Here is a 19,801-nt window from a genome sequence, read left to right as displayed (position 1 = left end):
GAAAGTTAAAAAAAGATGATTGATTGATTGAAAGACTGATTTTTGAGAATTACTGCTAGTAAATTTCCATCAGTTTGATGCTGCTTCTTTCAATGCCACCTGTTGCCATCTATCCATTAGACAATCTCTTATCCACTTTACAACTCTTCTCCTAATCCTCTGTTTCCTATGTAATGCTGTATCATGAGCAGCACAGATACAGATAAGATGTATCACAAATCTTTTGTTTAGAAAATCAGTTATCTTATTAAAGACTGATAACAAATTCACTCTGTACATTCTATCTTTAGTAAATCCTTTTTGTGTGTTATCCCATTTTCCATTTGCCTCCCTGTCTTCAATTATTTTTTCCTTCAAAATTTCTTCTGAAGCAACTGAGGTCAAACTAATGGGTTTGTAGCTGCATAGGTCTCCCTTTTATAAATGGATAATACATTTGCTCTTCTCCAGTCAGCCAGTATCATGTCTGAGCAGCTTTCTACCAGCTTTGGGATTTCATGTTCCCTTTCTTGTCAGATTGTGGAATGGACTTTATTTGATACTTCTCCCTGTCCTGAGTACACTGCGCTTTTAGTTTTGCTTCCAGTTTGGTAATTTTCTGGCATCACAGCTTCTTTCCCACTATTTATCCTGTTTCCTCTGAAAACATACATGAAGAAATATTTAATTGTTGATAGATTTTCTTTATTTCTATTAACTTGTATTGAAGCTAATAGAAATAAAGAAAATGTAGAAAATAGAAAAGACCATGGTTTTCATTTTTGGTCTCATCTGCATGAAGATCTTCCTCTTTGTTTAAATAGCCCTTCCAAGCTGTAAATCAGTTTGGCTGTTGACAATTTTCATATTACTTTGTATTTTGACCTCTAATACACATCTGTCCGTTGATCCATCTTTCTCTTTCATCCTGTGATTGCATCTCTCTTATAAAAAGAAGTTCTTCCATTTCATGGAATAGCTTGGCCACTTTTCCATGCATTGTCTCATCTCCATCTCCTACACATTCCACATGTCTTCAGCTTCATTAATCTAAAGGAATTACAAGGATCTTCCATATTCAAGGCCTTTACTAACAAGGTGTTTTAGGCTAACAAAATTTGCCCTTTCACCCATAAAGCCTTATTTTTATTGATTGCTCCATTCATTTAAATGACCTTCACTCATTATTTGGTTTTGGGCCAGTTTTCTGATCGTATCTGTGCTGCTTATCAGAAGAAAGAGAGTGGTAGTCCCATCTCTTACTGGCTGGCCACTGCTTGGGAAATATTTGCTTTTGTTTGGCCCAAATGTGTCCTTCTCTGATGCATGCCATACTTTCTTTTTCCTTCCTAATTTATCAGATTATTAGAAGGCAGTTACACAAGGTTACTTATCTTTCTTCAGATCTTTCCTGAGCACCTTGAACACTACCATACCTTGGTCCCACTACGTAAATTTACCTCCTCTTACCTGATCATCCACCAATATTTCCTCAACCAGAGCTCAATTTTCATTGAGCAGATTTGCTTCTTGTGTAGAGCAATAAGACATGAAGCTCTCACAAGGTTTCCATGTATTTCTAAAGGTTCTTTTTCCCCCTTAAATAATGTGGATCTCAGTTCCAATTTTTTCCATGGATATTCAGCCAGCTACTATTCCCATGAGTCTTCTCTTTTAAGGCACTTTTCCCCTACCTAAAATGAAATCATTTAGTCTAATCATCTTTGATTTATTCCAGTGGGAATTTCTTAGCATCATTTTCCATTGAAGAAAATTAAATTAAAAAAAAGATCCTTCCCTATTCCCAGCAGAATGCATTTTTCCTTTTCCACCCACATCTTCCGTATTGAGAAATTACCTCACATCCTGCTCTGTGGAATTGATTTAGTGACAGTTTATTTGTTTTTGATTAACACAGGCTCCCTGTTCAAGCAGCCACTATTTTTTCTTAGTCCATTTTGCCTTCTATTAGCAGATGATCCTTACTTTCATTTTTCCTTACTCACTAACTTCTCCACCATTATCACTCCTTTTTGGAACCTACAGTTTTTTTCTGGAGTTAATTTTTCCAGTTCCTTTCTACCTTCTGTTTTGGTTTTTTTTTCTGTTGTAGTTTTTGAGTCTCCCAGACGACAAGCGTATTATTTTGCTTTTCTCTGTTTCCCAGATTGCTCCACTTATTATATTTTTACAGACTTCCCTGACTCACCAGTCTCCTCTGAGGTATCTCTTATTTGACCTCTCACTTAAAAAGTGCCCATAATTCTCCAGTTGCTCATTCAGTTTGCTCTTTCTTACACCATCTCCTCAAATCCACATCTTCATTCAACATTACCTCCAGGCAGATCTCTAGTAAGGTCTTCTCTTGATGAACTTTAGCAGATGACATTGCAGGCATTTATATCCTACCAGAGAATAAGATACAGCCCACAGTTTCTGAATCCAGTGCACATTGTCCCTGGATTTTTTTCTTGTCCCTTCTGTGGCTGTCTCCACTCCTTACAAAGGCATTTCCTCTCACATGTACCCTTAAGGCAAAAATCCCTCTCACTGCTGGATTATTTCTTTCTTTTTCTAGGATTCCCTGTTGCTGGTGACATACAGGTTGGTGGGACTGAATAGCTATGCCATTATCAGCCTGGATACTGCAGCACTGAGGAGTGTATTGCAGGGTACAGAGTAATAAGAGCAAATTTGGTTCACAGTCCATCTTTTTCAAAGCCATCTATCAACCAGGAGGCCGCTTTACACAGCTATCATATACAGGTTTGATATTGAGACCAGACTTCTGAGCGCCCTGCTGGAGTCAAATCCGTCTGTTATTACCCGGTGAGTGGTCACTGGAAGTGGAGTGGTCACAATTGAGAAAATAAGAAATGAAATTTGGGGTCCAACTTACAAGTAAGATATTTCCAGAGAGCATAGTTGAAAAGTTCTGGACTGTGCACAGGGAAGGATGATATTTCAGTCAGCTTAAATACAATCTGGGTAAGTATTCAAAGCCAGAATCTAGTTGAAGGATCCTTCCCCTCTCAAAATAATCAAACTCCCAGACCTCCAGTGAAACAAGAGCATTTCTCAGAGGAAGCACTCTAAATGGTACACCAATAGCTGTGTCATATAGCATGTCTTAGGAGACCCAAATATATCCTCCACTACCTTTTCCAATGTCTATGGCATCGTTTATCTGCAGTAAATTTTACTTTAAAAGAAGCAGTTTCTCATTCAGTTAAATATACTACTTACCCTATATTCTGCTCAGATAAAGGCACCATTCTGGATTCTGTGTTACAAATAAATGTTGGCATCCTCAGAAATGGGAAACCCAACACACTCATGTTGGACTCAGCTTGATTTGCAAATGAGTTGGAAACAGACTTCAGCCATGGTTGTCTTTGTGCACAGTTTCATTCTATTTATCTCTGAACAAGCACTATTTTACAGTAAAACATGCATCTTACAAGGCAACATTTGAGTCTTTTGAGTGCTAATACAGGCCATTTTGTCCCACCAAATCTCACCAATGAATAATTCTCAGAGAAAGCAATTGCATCCATTCCTGTTTTAGGATGTTCATGAAAGAACATATGACCAGTCATTCTACTACTTTTCATGACTTTTGGTGTAATTTCTGAGCAGAATGGATCCATGTAGAGGTTCACAAAATTCTACACCATTGTGTACAAAGAATTTATTTTAAATATTCTGAACAAAAGAAACAAAGTTTATTTCAGGATCCTCTTGGATTGGATGCAGGTTCAAGAGGGTTGAACATACTCTCATATTTCTCTAATCAGCTTAAGTACTGCATTTAAATCAAATCACGAGTGTGCAACAGGTAATGTTTGTGGTATTTATGGTAATAAGGGAGAAATTCTGAAGTGGTTGAATGCAAATTTTTTGTCTCTCTTTTGTCTTGTTAGATTTTTAGATAACATTGAAACCAGGGCTGGAACACACACCACCATCCTGTTAGGGATCTTCCCGCACAGCATGCTCTGAATGCTGCCATCCCTTAACTATTTTAAAAGCACCTGTACACCCACGAATAATAAATCTGCCATGGCACACTTGGAAACAACCCATCCCCACTTGTACGAGTTACTACGCTCAAAATACCTCTGCGTTTAAAATCGTTTAGCAGGGTTTACCAGATTTATAATCATTTAAGGCTCGCAGTCCAAAACCCTGGGTGCACGTCAGGCTGAGTTATTAAGTGTTTATAGAAATCTGATCAAATGGACCATCACAAGCCGGGGAGGGGGGGAGCAGGGGCGGGGGTGGGGGCACTCTCAGTGTGTTAAACCCCGCGGTGAAGGAGCTTTCCCCGGCTTTCGGCTGCGGCATGAAGAGGGAGCTGTCGCTCTTCGCAGCCGCAGCGCCGCCGGCTCAGCGCGCCCAGCCGAGCGCCCGCTCGCCCCACGCTCCCCGCGCTCCTCCACTAACGCCTTCCTTTTTTTATTTCCTCCCCCTTTTTTTATGTGTGTGTTTTTATTTTTTGTTTTGTTGTTTTCTATCCCGTCGCCCCTGTGCCAGTTAATTTAAATGTATCTGTTGAAGTGGAGATAATCCATGCAAATCAGAGGCACTGGCTCCCAGTGCTCGATTCACAAAGAGAACTCAGCTTCAGGAGGTCACTCGTTCACAGCTGCTCCTCCCATTATATTTCTCCCTTATTGCAGAACTACTGCATGTATACAGTGACTGAAAGGACTCAATTCACTGCAACTGCTGCCTGGCTTTACTCACAACTTTCTTTAAAGGGGGACTTACCTTCTATCACTCTTGCTAAGGTAGGAAGCCTGATTCTTCTAAAGACATGTAATGCCTCCAGTGTTTGCTCTTTATCAGATCCCACTATAATGATGTATATTGTTGTCAGAATTAGGTCCTAATAGATTTGCACCAGGTGCCTGATGCTTTTATTACTTGTGTGTATAGATACAACTGTTTAAACAGCTCATTTACTGTTTATTTAGCCAGCTATGCATCCCCTACCCCCTGGCTCTCTTTTCCTTTACATAATGGCAGGTAGGATCTCAGTGCAGAAGCTTTCTAATCTACAAATGTAATCTGCAGCCAAGTTTGTGTTCTGTTTTAAAAATGTGTTGTAATGTCTGTGTAAGTAAATGCAGTGAACTGTACCTCCCCAAAAGAAAACAAGAGAGCTTTCTGGCCTGAAACTTTATTAAGGTGCTATCTCTGGAGCAGAACAAACTGTTGAAAGGTTTTAAACAAAAATAAAAGGGTCACCTTTTACTTTGCAGTGTTGTAAACAAGGAAACTCCAGGCCTCACTGCAAATGGGCCTGCCATAAATTTAGACCACAAGATAAACATAGTTAGTAGAATTACCAGCAGAAGTGATGAAATGGAACAGTCACTATTCTGTGTTAATATTTATTGTTTAGAAAGGTTGGATAGGCAGTGCTTGCTCTGCAAACAAAGTGCAACTCTGAAACAACTATTTGAATGAGATTCCTAAAAAACTCCTTAAGAAAAGGAAAGTCAGTCACTACGTCATTAGTCACATTCTAATTTTAAGCATACATCACTTGAAATATTGAACTAATACATCTGACAGCACACACTGGTTTCATGGAAGCAGACAGAAAATCTTGCATTTATTAATGTGCATTTCTTTGAATACATTGTCAGAATTTAGGGCTGAAAATAGTTATATAAATAACTATATAAACAAGTTTAGACATGTTAAATCACAAGTAATGGAATTGAAGACTAATATATTGCAAAAATTAGAGTTTTTCTGACTTGTACTTGTTCCAGAGTAAAGTTCTTGTTTGTTGTTTTGCACAGCTGGATTTAAAAAATGACAGCAATTAGATTTGGAGCTACCCTGCTTTTGGATAACTTGCTATCTAACATAGTCAAGTTAATCAAATAACAGTTCTGTGAGGCTTCAAACAGAGTTCAAAATGAAAATTTAGTTAACCAGCCAGGACAGAGAGATATTCCCAAACATATCCTGTCTAATTTCTTCAAGAACACTTGAGTCATACATTTTCATTTTATGTTTCTGGATTAGATATTTTTACTAAAAATGCTTCAGAAGAGTATTTGCTCACCCTATGAAGTATTTCAGTGCCTAAAATGTGCATCTTTTCTCTTTGATATACAGTCTGCCTTTTGAACATAAAATGCATTCTGATTTTGGAGTACAGTGCAAACCTAGAAAGCCTTGTCATTGTTAGCATAAAGAAGACATCTACACAAGTATTACTGTGCAGAGGGCAATCTTTCTTCCTCTGGCATTTGTAAGGTTACTGTACATAGAATTTAGCAGATAAATATCTTTTGCTTCATGGCATTTTGGAGATCCTATTGGTATGCAGGTTACCCTGTGAGGATGGCAACTGGAAAAAAGAAATATGTTTTATAGCAGTGTGTAATAAAAGCCCTTCACAATGATGTAAGTGGAGTCTGACCTTTCTTTCTTATCCTGTAATTAGAATTTTTTTTAACTCTTTCAAGCACAGAGTTTTTTGAATAAATTAATGCTAGAGAGAACAAGCATATATATAATGTGGAGGAACAAACATGTATTTTTGATACATGAGTTTTAAAAGCAAAATTTAAGAAACCTTTCTAGACAGGAAAGAAAGAAATATATTCTTCCCAAAAACTCAACTTGCTCCACACAAAGAAATTTTGATTTACAGAAAAGAGGCATTTGATACTGGCATCCTGCCTCCCCAGAATAAAAAAAAAAAAAAATAGAAAACAAAAAAGAAGGAGGAAAAAGAAAGCATTTATAAAAAGCTACTTCTTTCATTTTGTGAAAGAGAGGGGAAATGCATTTTAGAGAAGTGAGCTGAACTTAAGGAAAGACATTAAGGATCTTTTGTCTGACTGAATCCCTGGCCGGGGTAAAGTTGGAAAGTAAAGGTGATCCCTGTGGAGTTTAGCAATATACAGAGATGAGATTAGATGAGTCACCACTGGAGATATGAAAAAGGCCTTTCCAAGGGAGATTTTTTGTAAGTGGATTAAAATACTGTTGGAGCAGACAGCTATTTCCTGATTCTTTTCCCTCTTTTGCCCAATGATCAATGTCTCACAGGGACAAAAGTGGTCCTTAGTGAGTCATCAGCAGCGTTTCATACAGTTACTTCCAAATTATGTACTCAAGTTTCCTTTAAGTTCACCAGGCTTACTTGACACAACTCAGTTTAATTCTTTGATACACCGAAATAAATGAGATGAAACCAGGTAGAGATGAAATATTATTGAGGCCTCTGAATGTAGTTTCAGTAAACTCTCCAAGGAGCAAGACCCCGTGTTTCATTTCAGGCTAATTAACGCTATGGAGTTTTCTAGAGAAGACTGTCAGAGACTTTCTGCAGCCAGTTCCTTTTTCCCATTGGTTTGTTTTTTTCCTCAGCCTCTGCAAACCTGTCATTGCCACAATAACTCAGCCAAGCTCTGTTCTAGAAAGGTTTCCAGACACTGCACTGTGGTGTGCCGTGCAGCAGGTCCATGGGATGGAGCAAACCTTGAGATGTGTATAATGCAGGGCTCTTACTCTCATCAGGCTCCTTTCTGCTGGTTCTACCACCTTAAAAGAATGCTTTAGAAATTGCTAGTAAGTTCCAGCCAACTTCTTGAAAGCCTTGTTCACAATGCTAAGCTAAACAATGCTTTTAAAGTATTCTAGAGAGGGGAAAAAAAATGGGAATCCTAAAAAAGTAAGTTGCAGAGCTTTTGAGAAAACACATGGCTAAAAATAGGAAAGTTAATTGTCAACAAAGTCCTCAAGGATTTGTTATTAGTATTTTCTATAATTGTGTAGAAAGACGATGTTCCCCACAGCTTCTCATCCAATTACGTACACAATTATATCATATTCTCCTTTTTTATTATTGCCTTGTGCTGCAGATTATTAAAATGCAATATTGCAGAGTACAGACATTGCATATCTTTTCCAGATAAAGTGTGCTTATACCTCCAGGGGTTAAAAGCTGAATCAGATCTATAACTTGCCTACCGACAGCCTTTGAAGTTGCTCCTTATTTAGTTATTTATTTATTTGTTTATTTGGTTGGTTGGTTTTTGTTTATTTATCTTAGTCTAAAGATTTGGATTGACAAGCTTTAATATGTTTGGAATTCTTCAGCAGATGTCAAATGCTTGGCAATGACTGAAGTTAACCTGAGGCTTTATATATCCATCTTCCCCAGGAACTGCACTGAAACTTTAGTGAGAGTTGAGAATTTTATGCAAACAGCTATTCTCATGAGAACTTCTCATTTTTCTGTCCTATCTTACTCACTTTATAATTTCTAGAGGTGTTTTAAGTCAAGTTGAACCCTTTTGCTTCCCTCTCTCCCAAACACCTGTCCTGGGAGTCTGCATGAAAATTTTCACAGATGAAATGCGCCAAAAGAGAAGCTGATAAAAAGAAAATAAGTGGAGTGGAAATGAATCTTTAAATGGCAAGTCTGTGAAACACTGAACATGGTTATCTGACATTATGTCAGTGAGTGTTATCTCTTGAGGAGAAATGAGCAAAAGCAGTCCACACAGGAAAAGTAATTGCTGCTTTACTTCTGTCTGTTTATTTGGGATAGCTTGAACTGCCTCCCACTTTTTTATTTTTCTCAGTGTGAAAAGATTAAGTATTAGAAATGCAGCCAGTAGGCATCTGATTCAAAAGCAATGCTCATTTGACCTTTGGACACAAAATATCAAATGCAAGTACAAATCTAAGCAACCTCAGAAATCACTGAGTACAAGAAATACACAGAATATGGGTCAGTAGAAATTCAACACTTTTAAAAATGGAAACAAAATAAACCACTGAAATAACTTGGTTAGTTTAATATTTATTTCTCCATTCCACATCAGAGTATCAGATGTTGCATTTTTGTCCAGCTTACCTGGGGCAAAAGGTCTGTGGCAAAATTCTGCATTAGTTTCAACAACTGCAACTGAAAGATTTTGAAGGAGAATACAGGGGAAAAGGAGGGTAAAAGACCCTTAGTCAATACATACATATTTGTCAAAAGCTAGGTTTTATAGGACAGAAAGAGTACGTAGGAATGAAGATGCATTTAAAATGTGTGATGCTGCCACTTCTTTGTTTAAAGGTTACACTCATCACATAAGGAACTTCATCCTTCCCACTCTTTTAGTTCTGGTCTTTTAGTTGGGGGGCTGGTTGGTTTTTTATCATTAGGGGGAATGCATGTGAAAATGCATGAGTGTGAATGGATAAAAATCTCTCACTCACTAGATACTATGTCTTACTTTTCTTCCTGCCAAGTTATGAAGGAAGAAGGCAGAAAAGACAAAATTTATTCCATGTGAGACGAAGGACTGAGAGAGGGATACAGGTTCTGTCTCTGGAGAAATAAGTCACAACAGGCCTCTGGAGCCAGGACTTTGATATCTGACTTGCCCCTGCAGAAAAGTCTATGACTTAGAAATTGTGCTCTAAGGAAGAAGATGAAATACTTGTTAAAGTCAAGTAACAGTCCCCATGCAATTTTTGCTCCTCGTTTTTGCCATGGCTTTGTTACCTGAGTTCACAGAACAATAATAGTATGATGTCAGTTGGCAACATAAAATTTAAAAAAAGGAAAGAAATTTCAGTATTTTCTCCAGTGAACCTGAGAGTATATAATTCCCAATATCCTTAGAGCTGAGGCAAAATTATTGTTTACCTGGAGGAGGGTACATATATTACTTGTACATGTATATACATAGGGGGTGTATATTTAGTTTTTCTTACCAAAATTTCATTGCCCGTGTTGAGTACAAAGTTAATCACTGCAGAAACAGCCAGGTGAGTGAGCAGGCAGGTTGGAAGGGAGGATCCATGGGTATCCCATGTTCAAGTGACTTTGTTCCATATTTCCTCCATAGATACAAAAGTTTCTGTTTTACCTGTCCAGTGAGAAATGTGTAACCTGGTGCCTCCTTTCCCCAGGGAGGAAGAGATGGTCAACAAAGAGGTGTGCAAAAGTTAAAGATAAGTTTGAGCCTGCCAGAAAACTGTGCAGGAATTGCTTGATGGTTTCCCAAAGTCCACCTGCCATCCCCAAAAATATGTCTATAATTGGAAAGATCAAAAATGTTTCACAAGTTCGTGGTATATGGCAAGTTTTTATGTGAACCTAGCAGGACAGACAGACAGAGGGACACTGGAGAGTGTTGAGGCCAAATGGGGGAAAGCCAAGGACGTTATAGAATACTGCTTAAAAGTACAAGACATGGTTTATAGTCAGAACACTTGGGTTTAATTAATTTAGAAATTACATTAATAGATTGTGAAAAAAACAAATACAGCATGCCATTTCTGGGGAGCTTCTCTGTGTTGTTTGCTATGGACGTTTTCTCTAACCTTGCAGTCTGTTCACCAGGCTTCCCTCTATCCGCCACAAAAAGCCCACCAAAAACGTATCATAAAACCTGTTTAATTTCATACAAAAGATTATACTTAGTGTGCTTTTAATGTAATGATGTCAGTGGTGGATGATAACATGTATTAGGTAGCGCAAACTGCTGATTATCTGTCAGGATAAATCTGTTTATTTCAGAAATAGCAGTCTGACAACCCCCTGTTGTTAATCATGAAAGTACATGCTAATGCCAGGTACTGTTTGGTTGGAGCGTCTCAGAGGAATGTGTTTGTTAGATTTGCGCTTTGACAGTCTTTACACTGAGTTTTTAAAATTTTGTGTATATTTTTTTTCACATATTTTTTAATACAGAGGCTAGAACAAAGCTGCTGATCTACAACTTAGGTTCACAGCAATTCAGAGGAAGGAATGACTTGTGAAAAGAGAGAGTAGATTATAGGATTACACAGTGGTTCAGACCGTGCCCATTGTGCACTCATCTGTAGTAATTTCAGTGCAGGCCCATTAGTGATGAGCAGAAAAAAAGCAAAATGAAGGTTAGGGAGTTCTTTTTTCCCCAAGACTCACCACTCTTAAATTTGTTTATTTATTTTTCAGCATTTACAGCAATTCCTAATTATATCCTGAACTAAAAAGATCATCTCCATATGATGCTCTTACCATTCCTTCCTAATGAAGTAAATGGCAAAGTGAATCAGACAGCTTTTATAATATTGTGAATTTGACCCAGATTTTGTGTTGTAGAAAATTACTACTATGTATTTTGAGTAAAATATAAATGGAATACTGGGGTACAGTTTGTCAAACCTTAGGTGAAAAGGTGTTTTATCTGACTTTATTCAATTTTGATCATTTCATGAATGTCATAAAAAGCTGAATAGCATAATAAAAATTGATATTTATATTGACATTTCAGGATTCTAAATAGAAGCAGAGAAAATCTAAACAGCCCTCAGTATCTCTGCAGCTGTTCCTCCAAAACCATCTGAGTTCTGACTAATTCACTTTTTCTCCCCATATACCCTCAATTGGCACTAATATAAACATCTCTCTCTAAAGCAATTTCTCCCTGGAAGATTATGCACATCTTCATCCTAATTCAGAATTTACATGTGTACTTTGCATATTTTTGCATCAGTATGTATGTTTTAAATTAGATAAAGGTCACTGTCATTCATAATCAAGAAGAAGGTGCATAAAAGGTCAGGATTCAATAAAAAAACTGATTAGATGTAGAGGTTTGTTCATATGATTCAGTATATCATTGGATAAGTGGAAATCATGAGTCAACAAATTAACCTTGGTATAATGGGTTACTTGCTTCATTAGGATCAGAAATGAGATTCACCATTTTTTTTTCCAATATACTCCTTGTTTGTCTCTGTAATAAGAAGAAATTCTATGGGGCTAGTAGTTACATAACTGAATATTTTTATAATTTAATTTGGATTAAAATGTGACACAAATGAAAATTCTAATGCGAAAAAAAGAACTGAGGCACCAAATGTATTTGCTATGCATGTAAATATCAATGGAATAAAAGAGATCCACTGTAAAAATAGAGAAGTTAATTTAAAATAATTGTTTGTTTCATATAGGCTTTAGCTTGAACACATAGAAGAATCTGTGATGGGTCAGGCTTTCAAAATCTAGTGTCAGGAGGAGGTCCAGGTGCAAGTGAGCCTGAACGGAGGGCAAGGAGAAGCTTGTGCTCCACATGTTGATTCTGCAACACACTTTCCATATGTTCTTGGGTAAATCACCAGCATTGACCGTAGGGCCACACACGTCTGCAAAAAATGAAAAATAGTAACAGGGCTTATTCTCTTGTGTCTGCAGACATGGGATGACCAGGAGGGCCAAGATTTTAGGATTTCCACCACTGCTCTATTTGTTATGCCATATTCCTGGTCATATTTCTGTGTCAAAGTGGCAGAGCTGGGAATCTGCACTAGAAACCATCTGAGGATTCTACACAAGTATTCTCCAGCATAGACAAGAAATATCAGAAGTACAAGACCCTACTTACAAAAAAAATCTGGCCTGGGAAAGACAGCATCAATTATACAAAATGATAATGCTATATTCTCAACTTTGGACTGTATAAACTTGGTGCAATTTTTGTAACTACAACATAAGCTTTTCCAAGAAGTTTTTTTTATATTTTTTTTCTTTTTTTTGCCATGCGGGTTGGGTTTAGAGCACTTTTTCTTTTTCTCTGGAAATTATTGCAACTATTTCAAGCTCTGCCATATCAGAATGGTCTATTAGAAAATCAACATTACAATTAAAATAGTTATACATGTCAATGTTTCAGACATTGTGTATTTCTGTGAGCTTTCTTCACGTCTGTGTAGAATAAATATCAAGTTACTACTTGTTCATTTTTTTTTCCCTTGGGCAGCATTCTGTACCTATTAAATCCTAAGTATGAAAGAAAATTAGACTTGCCTGTTACCACTATAAACTTACACCCAGTGGTTTTTAAATAACATGTAGGTGATCTCCCTTCTGTAAACGTAGAGAATTGGAGTTGCTCATAATTAAAGCTGCAAGAATCACAATACAAGCTGATGCTTTTCTGACATTCATGTGCCTCATTCTCTCACAAAATGCAACGAAAATACACCGAACCATAGAGAACTTTCTTTATTTACAATATTGTTTACATTTTATGCAAGTTTAGTACAGCCATAGCTTTACTCTGTTATTCCATCCTTTGTAAGTCAGCTCTGTATGAGTAGGATTTTCAGCTGGGGCTTAGTAGATGAGATTGTAGGATCTGTCCTTGTTCATTGGAAGGATGAAACAGTTCTTTGTAATAACCTGGCCTAGCTTACTGTAACTCCCAACTTCCATTGCTTCTTCTCCAAAGACAGAGGTATTTGACTCCTTCCCACCTTACAGAGTTCTGCTGTGGGCAAACTCTTGATGTATGCTGCCTTGGAAGTACCAAGGCACAGATGCAGCATGGAGGTTGTACCTCCATAAGGTGGTACATAAACTATGAGTTCACTCTTGAAGGAAATCCCCACAGCCTCCCAAAACACTGAGCTGCAGCCCAGAGACAAAACAGCCTTGTTCCTTCTGGACATCCCTGAGCTTTAGGATGTGTTTCAGGAATGCCTCTGGTGGGACCTGAGCAGTCATGGGCATTCCAACCACAGGAACCAGCCCATGGTCAAACACATGACATTGCATGTTGGGTTCTCAGTGTTTGGTGATTCACATTGCAAACTGACTTCTGTTGAGTGGTAGTGCTTACTAAGGTAGACATATCCTGAGAAATATTACATGGAGAGCTGGCACTAGACAGAACTCACCAGCTCCACGCCTTGTTTCAATATCAGGAGCTCACTATGTGTTCAAGTCATTAGTTCTTGAGTCTTGCTGCAGAGCTAACACAGAAAAGAACTTTGGCTGCCTCATCAAACCTAAGAAATCATACAGATGAAGGAACACTCATTCTGTAATGTGACCTCGTCCTGCGGCTGTCAGCTGATGAGGAAGATGCTCCTCACAGTGTCCCTCCTCAGAAATATCTGCACAGTAACAACTAGAATTGAGATAAATTCTAGTTGTTACTGTGCAGATATTACTGCACAGGAGAAGCTGAGGAAATGACCTTGGGACACTGGAAAGGACGATCTGGTGCATAACTCCTAAAAAGTTTAAACAAAGCCAATCCCCAGGAGTTTTGTGGCCACAGCTATTCCAGCCAGTTTTGTGTAACATAGGAGGTAACATACAAGCAGGTGAGAGAAGGAGTTTATATGAAACGACCAGACTTCTTCAGTGTCCTCTCCAAGAGGCAGTGTGGTCTCACCTATTTTTGTCATTAGGCTGCTCTGAAAAGAAAGGAAGGTTCTCTTGTCCTTGCAGTATCTGGACTATGGTGCGGTATTCCATGCCCACTCCAACTTCCTTTAGCTGCACAGATCTACCACATTGTGATTTTCTCAGTTCACTGTTTCTGTGCTGGAATCTCTGTGAAAACAAGGTGTTGAAAATCAAGAATCTCCTAGGTCTAACACTGGTACTTTTGGAAAAGTCACCTAGCTGAATTTTTCCAAACTTGAAGTTGCGAATTTAAATTTCAAGTTTAAGCATCCAAATTAGTGGTCTGATTTTAATGTGTGCTGACACTCACATTTTCAATTGACTTCAAAGGGAGTTGTGAGTTCTCAGAAGTCTAAACCTATGAAAATCAAGCCAGCTAGAGATTCAAACTTGAAAGGTTTCTCCCATACCATTATTGTTATTTGCATGACTTTAGTAGCTTGACACTCCACTTATACGACTAAAGTGCTAGGCACTATATTTTATATATTTTTTTCTTATTTTGCTATATGTAAAACATGACATACAAGGATGTTGTGATGATTGTTTCGTTAATATTTGTATACAGCTTTGAAAAATAAATACTCTGTAAACACAGATTATAATTATTCATGGTTAAAAACCACAGATTATAATTATTCATTCCTTCTTGAAACAAGTTCCATGGATTTTGAACCTGTCCTTAAGAAACAGACCTGATACTGCATGCAGAATACGTAAAATAAAATTGAGGGGCCAAATTCATCATTTGCTGTTAAAATATATGCTATATCTGTAGTAGTTTGAACAGTAAACAGAAATTAAATAGTCTCATACTGTGTTCAATTTGAACAGAAATTCACACCATTTAACAACTCCTACATAATCCTCAAAGAAATTAAGTAGGATGATGAACCACAAAGCTTTCCTTAGAAACTTTTGTCTTATCCATACCTCTTTATTTTAGTTAAGCTGATCCTTACTAGAAAACAGTAGACTCTTTGTAACTGGGACCTATGCAAATCTTTCTTTTTTTCCCCTGTGGATTCAATAACTAAGCTGCTTGGAACACCTTTGATTTTGACAAAATGTTTTGCTTAAAAGAAAGTTTTTGCTCACAAACAATTCAGGAATTTCCCAAAGCCTGTTTTTAGTTTAGAACTTGAAAATATGAGGTGCTCTTTGAATCAGTTTCCATCCTCTGAACAGCTAATGACTTGAGTGGCAGCGTCCCCTCTGACTTCAGTGACACAGTGCAGCCGCCGAGTGCGAGCAAATACAGCCACAATCTGAGGTTTTATAAGGCTAAATGCAGAATGTATAATCCACCAGATCCACATAGATCAAAACAGAGTGCCAGCATTTCTCAGGAAAAGGAAAACAGGATTTCTGTAACAGAGCTTTTACTGTTGGTTGTTTGGCCCATGGCTTTGACATCTCAACACAGGCACATTCCAGATCAGGAGTGTAGTATTAATATATGCAAAAATGCACATTGGTAGTTTCTATTTAAACAAGACAGGTGGTTTAAAACAGACCATAACTGATTAATAAGTTTGTTCATGTAGACTTTCATTCAGGTGTCAGGAATAAGTGCTCTGTCTGCTTGATAAATATCCAGGCTAAACACAAATGTTGTTATTTGTCAAATAGTAACTGTTTTAATGGGCAATTCTTCATGATCTTTAACAGCTATAAATTGATCTCCAGAACTCAGATGTTACAGAATAGTCCCTGTATTTATCAAAGAATCCCCTTAAAGAATCCAACTTAAAGGAAAGCATAGTACCGAAGAAGGAAATGCTTTAATTTACTCCAGGGACAGAGTATATTAGGCATAGTAATGAGGATTTTACAAACAAGCAGCAAGGATATTATTTTTCTGCAAAGCAGATAAAATAGTAATGAATCTAGACAGTCATTGTATATCTTCCAATACTTAGGATTTTAATAGAAGTAATCATCAGAAATTCTATTTAGACTTTCAGACCTTTACATCTTGAACCATTTAAAACATTGATACATGATTTTAATCTATATGGTGTAAACTTATTGATTTTTTGCTTGTAAACTGCACACTCTTCAGATAGATCAATTTTCACATTTACCATACCTAATTATTTTCTGTTTCCTTCTGGCTTTAAAAGGCAGAGATTATTGGGGGCCCCCTTTGTTTAACTGACAGTTTCATGGCAGCTAACACAAATAATAAAATGAAGCCTGAAGAAGATATAAGTTGTATTTAATAAAAGGTTTAGCACAAGTGGTTATGTCCTGTGAGTACAAAGAGCTGTGCATGTTTCTTTTATCTTGCAATTTCAGGTAGCAGCATTAACTATATTTTCTATATTTCATACATAAAGTTCCATGTAATTACAAACCTGAGCCTGGGTAGTGGAATGAACTTTGCCCAAAAAGGAAAAGAAATATTTGTGCTCCTGAAAAAGGACCCAGACCCATATCTTCTGGGAGATCTGGGAAAGTCACTCTTTTGGAAGCTGCATAGAGAGATAAATGTGATAACAAAGGCTCACAATTCTAGCAGGTTCCCCTAGAATAGTACTTCAGAAATGTGAGGTGTGAAAGAAAGGCAATCTGTGCCAGATACTGATTAAATTTCAGTCATCTATCCAAAGCAGTCCCTAGTCGCTTGTAAAATGCTCCATGTAATTACAGCAACTACAGTTTTTAAAGCAATTTACACATTAGCCTTTCACTTGGGTTTCTTTTTGTGGGTGCATTTCTTCTCTGGAATCAATATCCTTAAAATATATGTAAATAAGTTATATGACTTTGCAGCCATATAGACTTTAAAAATTCCATCTCCAGTATTTTCTTCCCAGATTCCTCTTGGCTTTTGAAGAAGCTTAACTGTAATAAAATATCACACTCTGGATGTTTAGCTAACGTTGTTCAGTGACCCCAGCTGTAAGTCACAACCCTATTTAAAACTGTTAAGGAGCTAGGAATTGATGCAAAATCAAACCAGGATATATTAAAATGCTGCCAGGATAAAATAATATTAAGGGCTAAACTTTGTCCTTTGCTAGTTACACAGGTGCAAATATCAAACTTGGAAAATCCTTTCAAAACTTTGTGCGTCCTAATCTTCCAAATCTTCTCCTAGTTTTTGGGCATGAAAGACTTTGCTAATGCAAGAGCCACTTACACAGTTACAGGATGAACACTGGCCAAGTAAAAGAGGTCTGGCTCATAGCTGTGGTATTCCAATTTTAAATTAATGTGTGAATTTTGGAAGGAAACTAAACTGACTATTTCATTAAAATTCTACTGGCTAAAACCAGAAGAAATGCAAGGAGTGAACTGAATTCCTCACAGTCAGTAAAACTGCTCCCATCAGAGCTGCACAGTGCAGCTGCAGGTAGCTTTACACTTTTGTTGTTGTTATTGTTTTATTCTGTTTTGTTCTGTTTGTCTTTTGTATCTGCCAAGCACAGAAAAGCTCCCCACTTCTCCTGCACCTCTTTGTTACCAAGGCTATTATCCTAACTGGGGCTAATAATATGAAGCACATTTATGTTTGTGTAGGAAAACTGGGGTCACTAGAGATAATCCAGAAAGTTGTTCCACAAGGGATTATCTAGGATGCTGTTTTCCAAAACTGTCACATATCAGAAAAAGGGCAAAGCACTTGTAACTCTTGTGATTGATCCTCTGTCAAGTCATGATTGCTGTCACCAGCAGGTTACATTCCTTCAGCAAAGCAGTAGACACTGCTGAATTTTAAGCTAAACCAGTTAGGCTTCCAGTGTCATATTCCTTTCCTTATCTCTTTCCATACTTCGTTCTCTCACATCAGAAGAGATAAATTTGTAACTGAAAAGAGAAGATGACATGGTGTATGTTACAATATCTTAAAATTAGTGCTCCTGTCCCAAAAATATATTTGGGCCTGAGAGGTCTACATAATTCGGCTTATAGGCCCTGAAATGACACAACTGAAGCACATTGCTCTAAGGTGAGAGGGTATGGAATGATTCTTCTGATAAAAGTTAAATACAGGCCTTAGTGTTCTATTAGACAAAACCATAGGTTTATGATCCTTGTGAGACAACAGATGTTTTTCAACCTGATTTTGAAATTAAATGCTTGTATAGGGTTCTGTCCAAAGATTCTGAAGCCACTCTTGTACCATCAAACATCACTGGTTTGTAAGGCTGTGATCAAGGATATAAAGTGCTCTCTGTCTTTATCTATCCCAAGAAATTTCTGTGGTATTATTCCCTGTTTTCTTTCAGTCTTTGAAAGTGTGCAGTGAATACATGCATAGTTCTCAGAATTTGTTTTAAAGAATGTCAGAGATTTTACTGATTTTTCCAGTGAATCCTGGCATTTGTAAATTATTTGCATTAATTTACTGTAATTAAATATCTAGCTTTTTTCAAAGGCATTTAGTTTCAAATATATCTTCCAGTAAATCACATAGAGATCCACCTGCTTTCCTATACACATATTAAGGTGTTTCAATTAAGCATTCACTTTTTGTTTTTTTAAAGCTTTAATTATCAACTCATGTTTAAAATGGTTGTGGATTAACTATTGACTTTTCTAAAAGTTTCTCCACCAAGTGCCAGTCGTTACAAAACTATCTCAGGGAGCTTCATTGGGCCAGACTTTAACTTGCATAAAAGGTGATGGTCTGCCTGCTTTGACTTAGACTTCATGGGAAAGCATTCCTCAGCAGGCAATGGAAAATGGCTCTTTCCCCAGTGCTCTGTCACCTTACCCCACCAGAAACTGCCATCCTCCAAGCTCTGTTTGTGGGGGAGTTTGTGTACACATTCCTTTGCATTGCAGACAAAATGAACTGGGAAAGCTTAATGGACTGTTGAAGGTGAGTATGAGCTAACCCAGCTCATTTTGTCTGAAATGGATTGAGAAGCACTCACATGACCTCCTTCCTCTCCTCAGGGCCCCGGGGTAGTTGCTTCCCATGATGGAAAACAGCACCAACCAATTCAGTGAGGTCTTGAAGAAGACTTTTTTCTCTGTCCTGAAAAGCAGGTTCATAACTCACATTACCTTTTCCCCAGCCTTTAGAGAAAGACTTATATCAACTGTAAATGAGGAGTTGACTTTTAGGGGAAACTAAGCAACCAGCAATGAATTACAAGTAGGCAACACAGGTTTTTTCAAAGCTATGGCCATAGCCTCAATTGGTCATTTCAATTACTGAATGTCTAGGGGCAAAATGTCCAGGCCAAATTTAGCAAAGCCTGTAACAGCAGTAGTAAAATGCTGTCTGTGGAAAATTCTCTCTTCTCTAGATGGTGGTTAATTTTTAAAAATTACTGTCTAGGTGGCAGAGTCTTCTATTATCTTTAGCAAAGAAATTTCTGAAGGTGAAAGACTCTTTCAAACAGCCCTATTGTGATTCCCAGTTTTTAACCTATCTTCCTCCTTTTAAATAATCTGCAGAAAGATTAATAACCTAAAAGGTCCACACAAATACCCAAAATATTCTCATGTTCTCCATACACATGAATGTAGCTTCTGTCTCCATTATTTCATACATTAGTAAAGCAACTGATTCATCTCTGCTACTCTTTTGCCCTCTAATATAATGTTTGAATAAGGAATCGTTAAAGTTCTCATTAGGTT

This window comes from Melozone crissalis, unplaced genomic scaffold (genome assembly GCF_028551555.1).
Source record: "Melozone crissalis strain CALT ecotype California unplaced genomic scaffold, PUWL_Pcris_2 ptg000045l_1, whole genome shotgun sequence".
Lineage (NCBI taxonomy): Eukaryota > Metazoa > Chordata > Aves > Passeriformes > Passerellidae > Melozone > Melozone crissalis.
Note: the sequence above shows the minus strand (reverse complement) of the source record.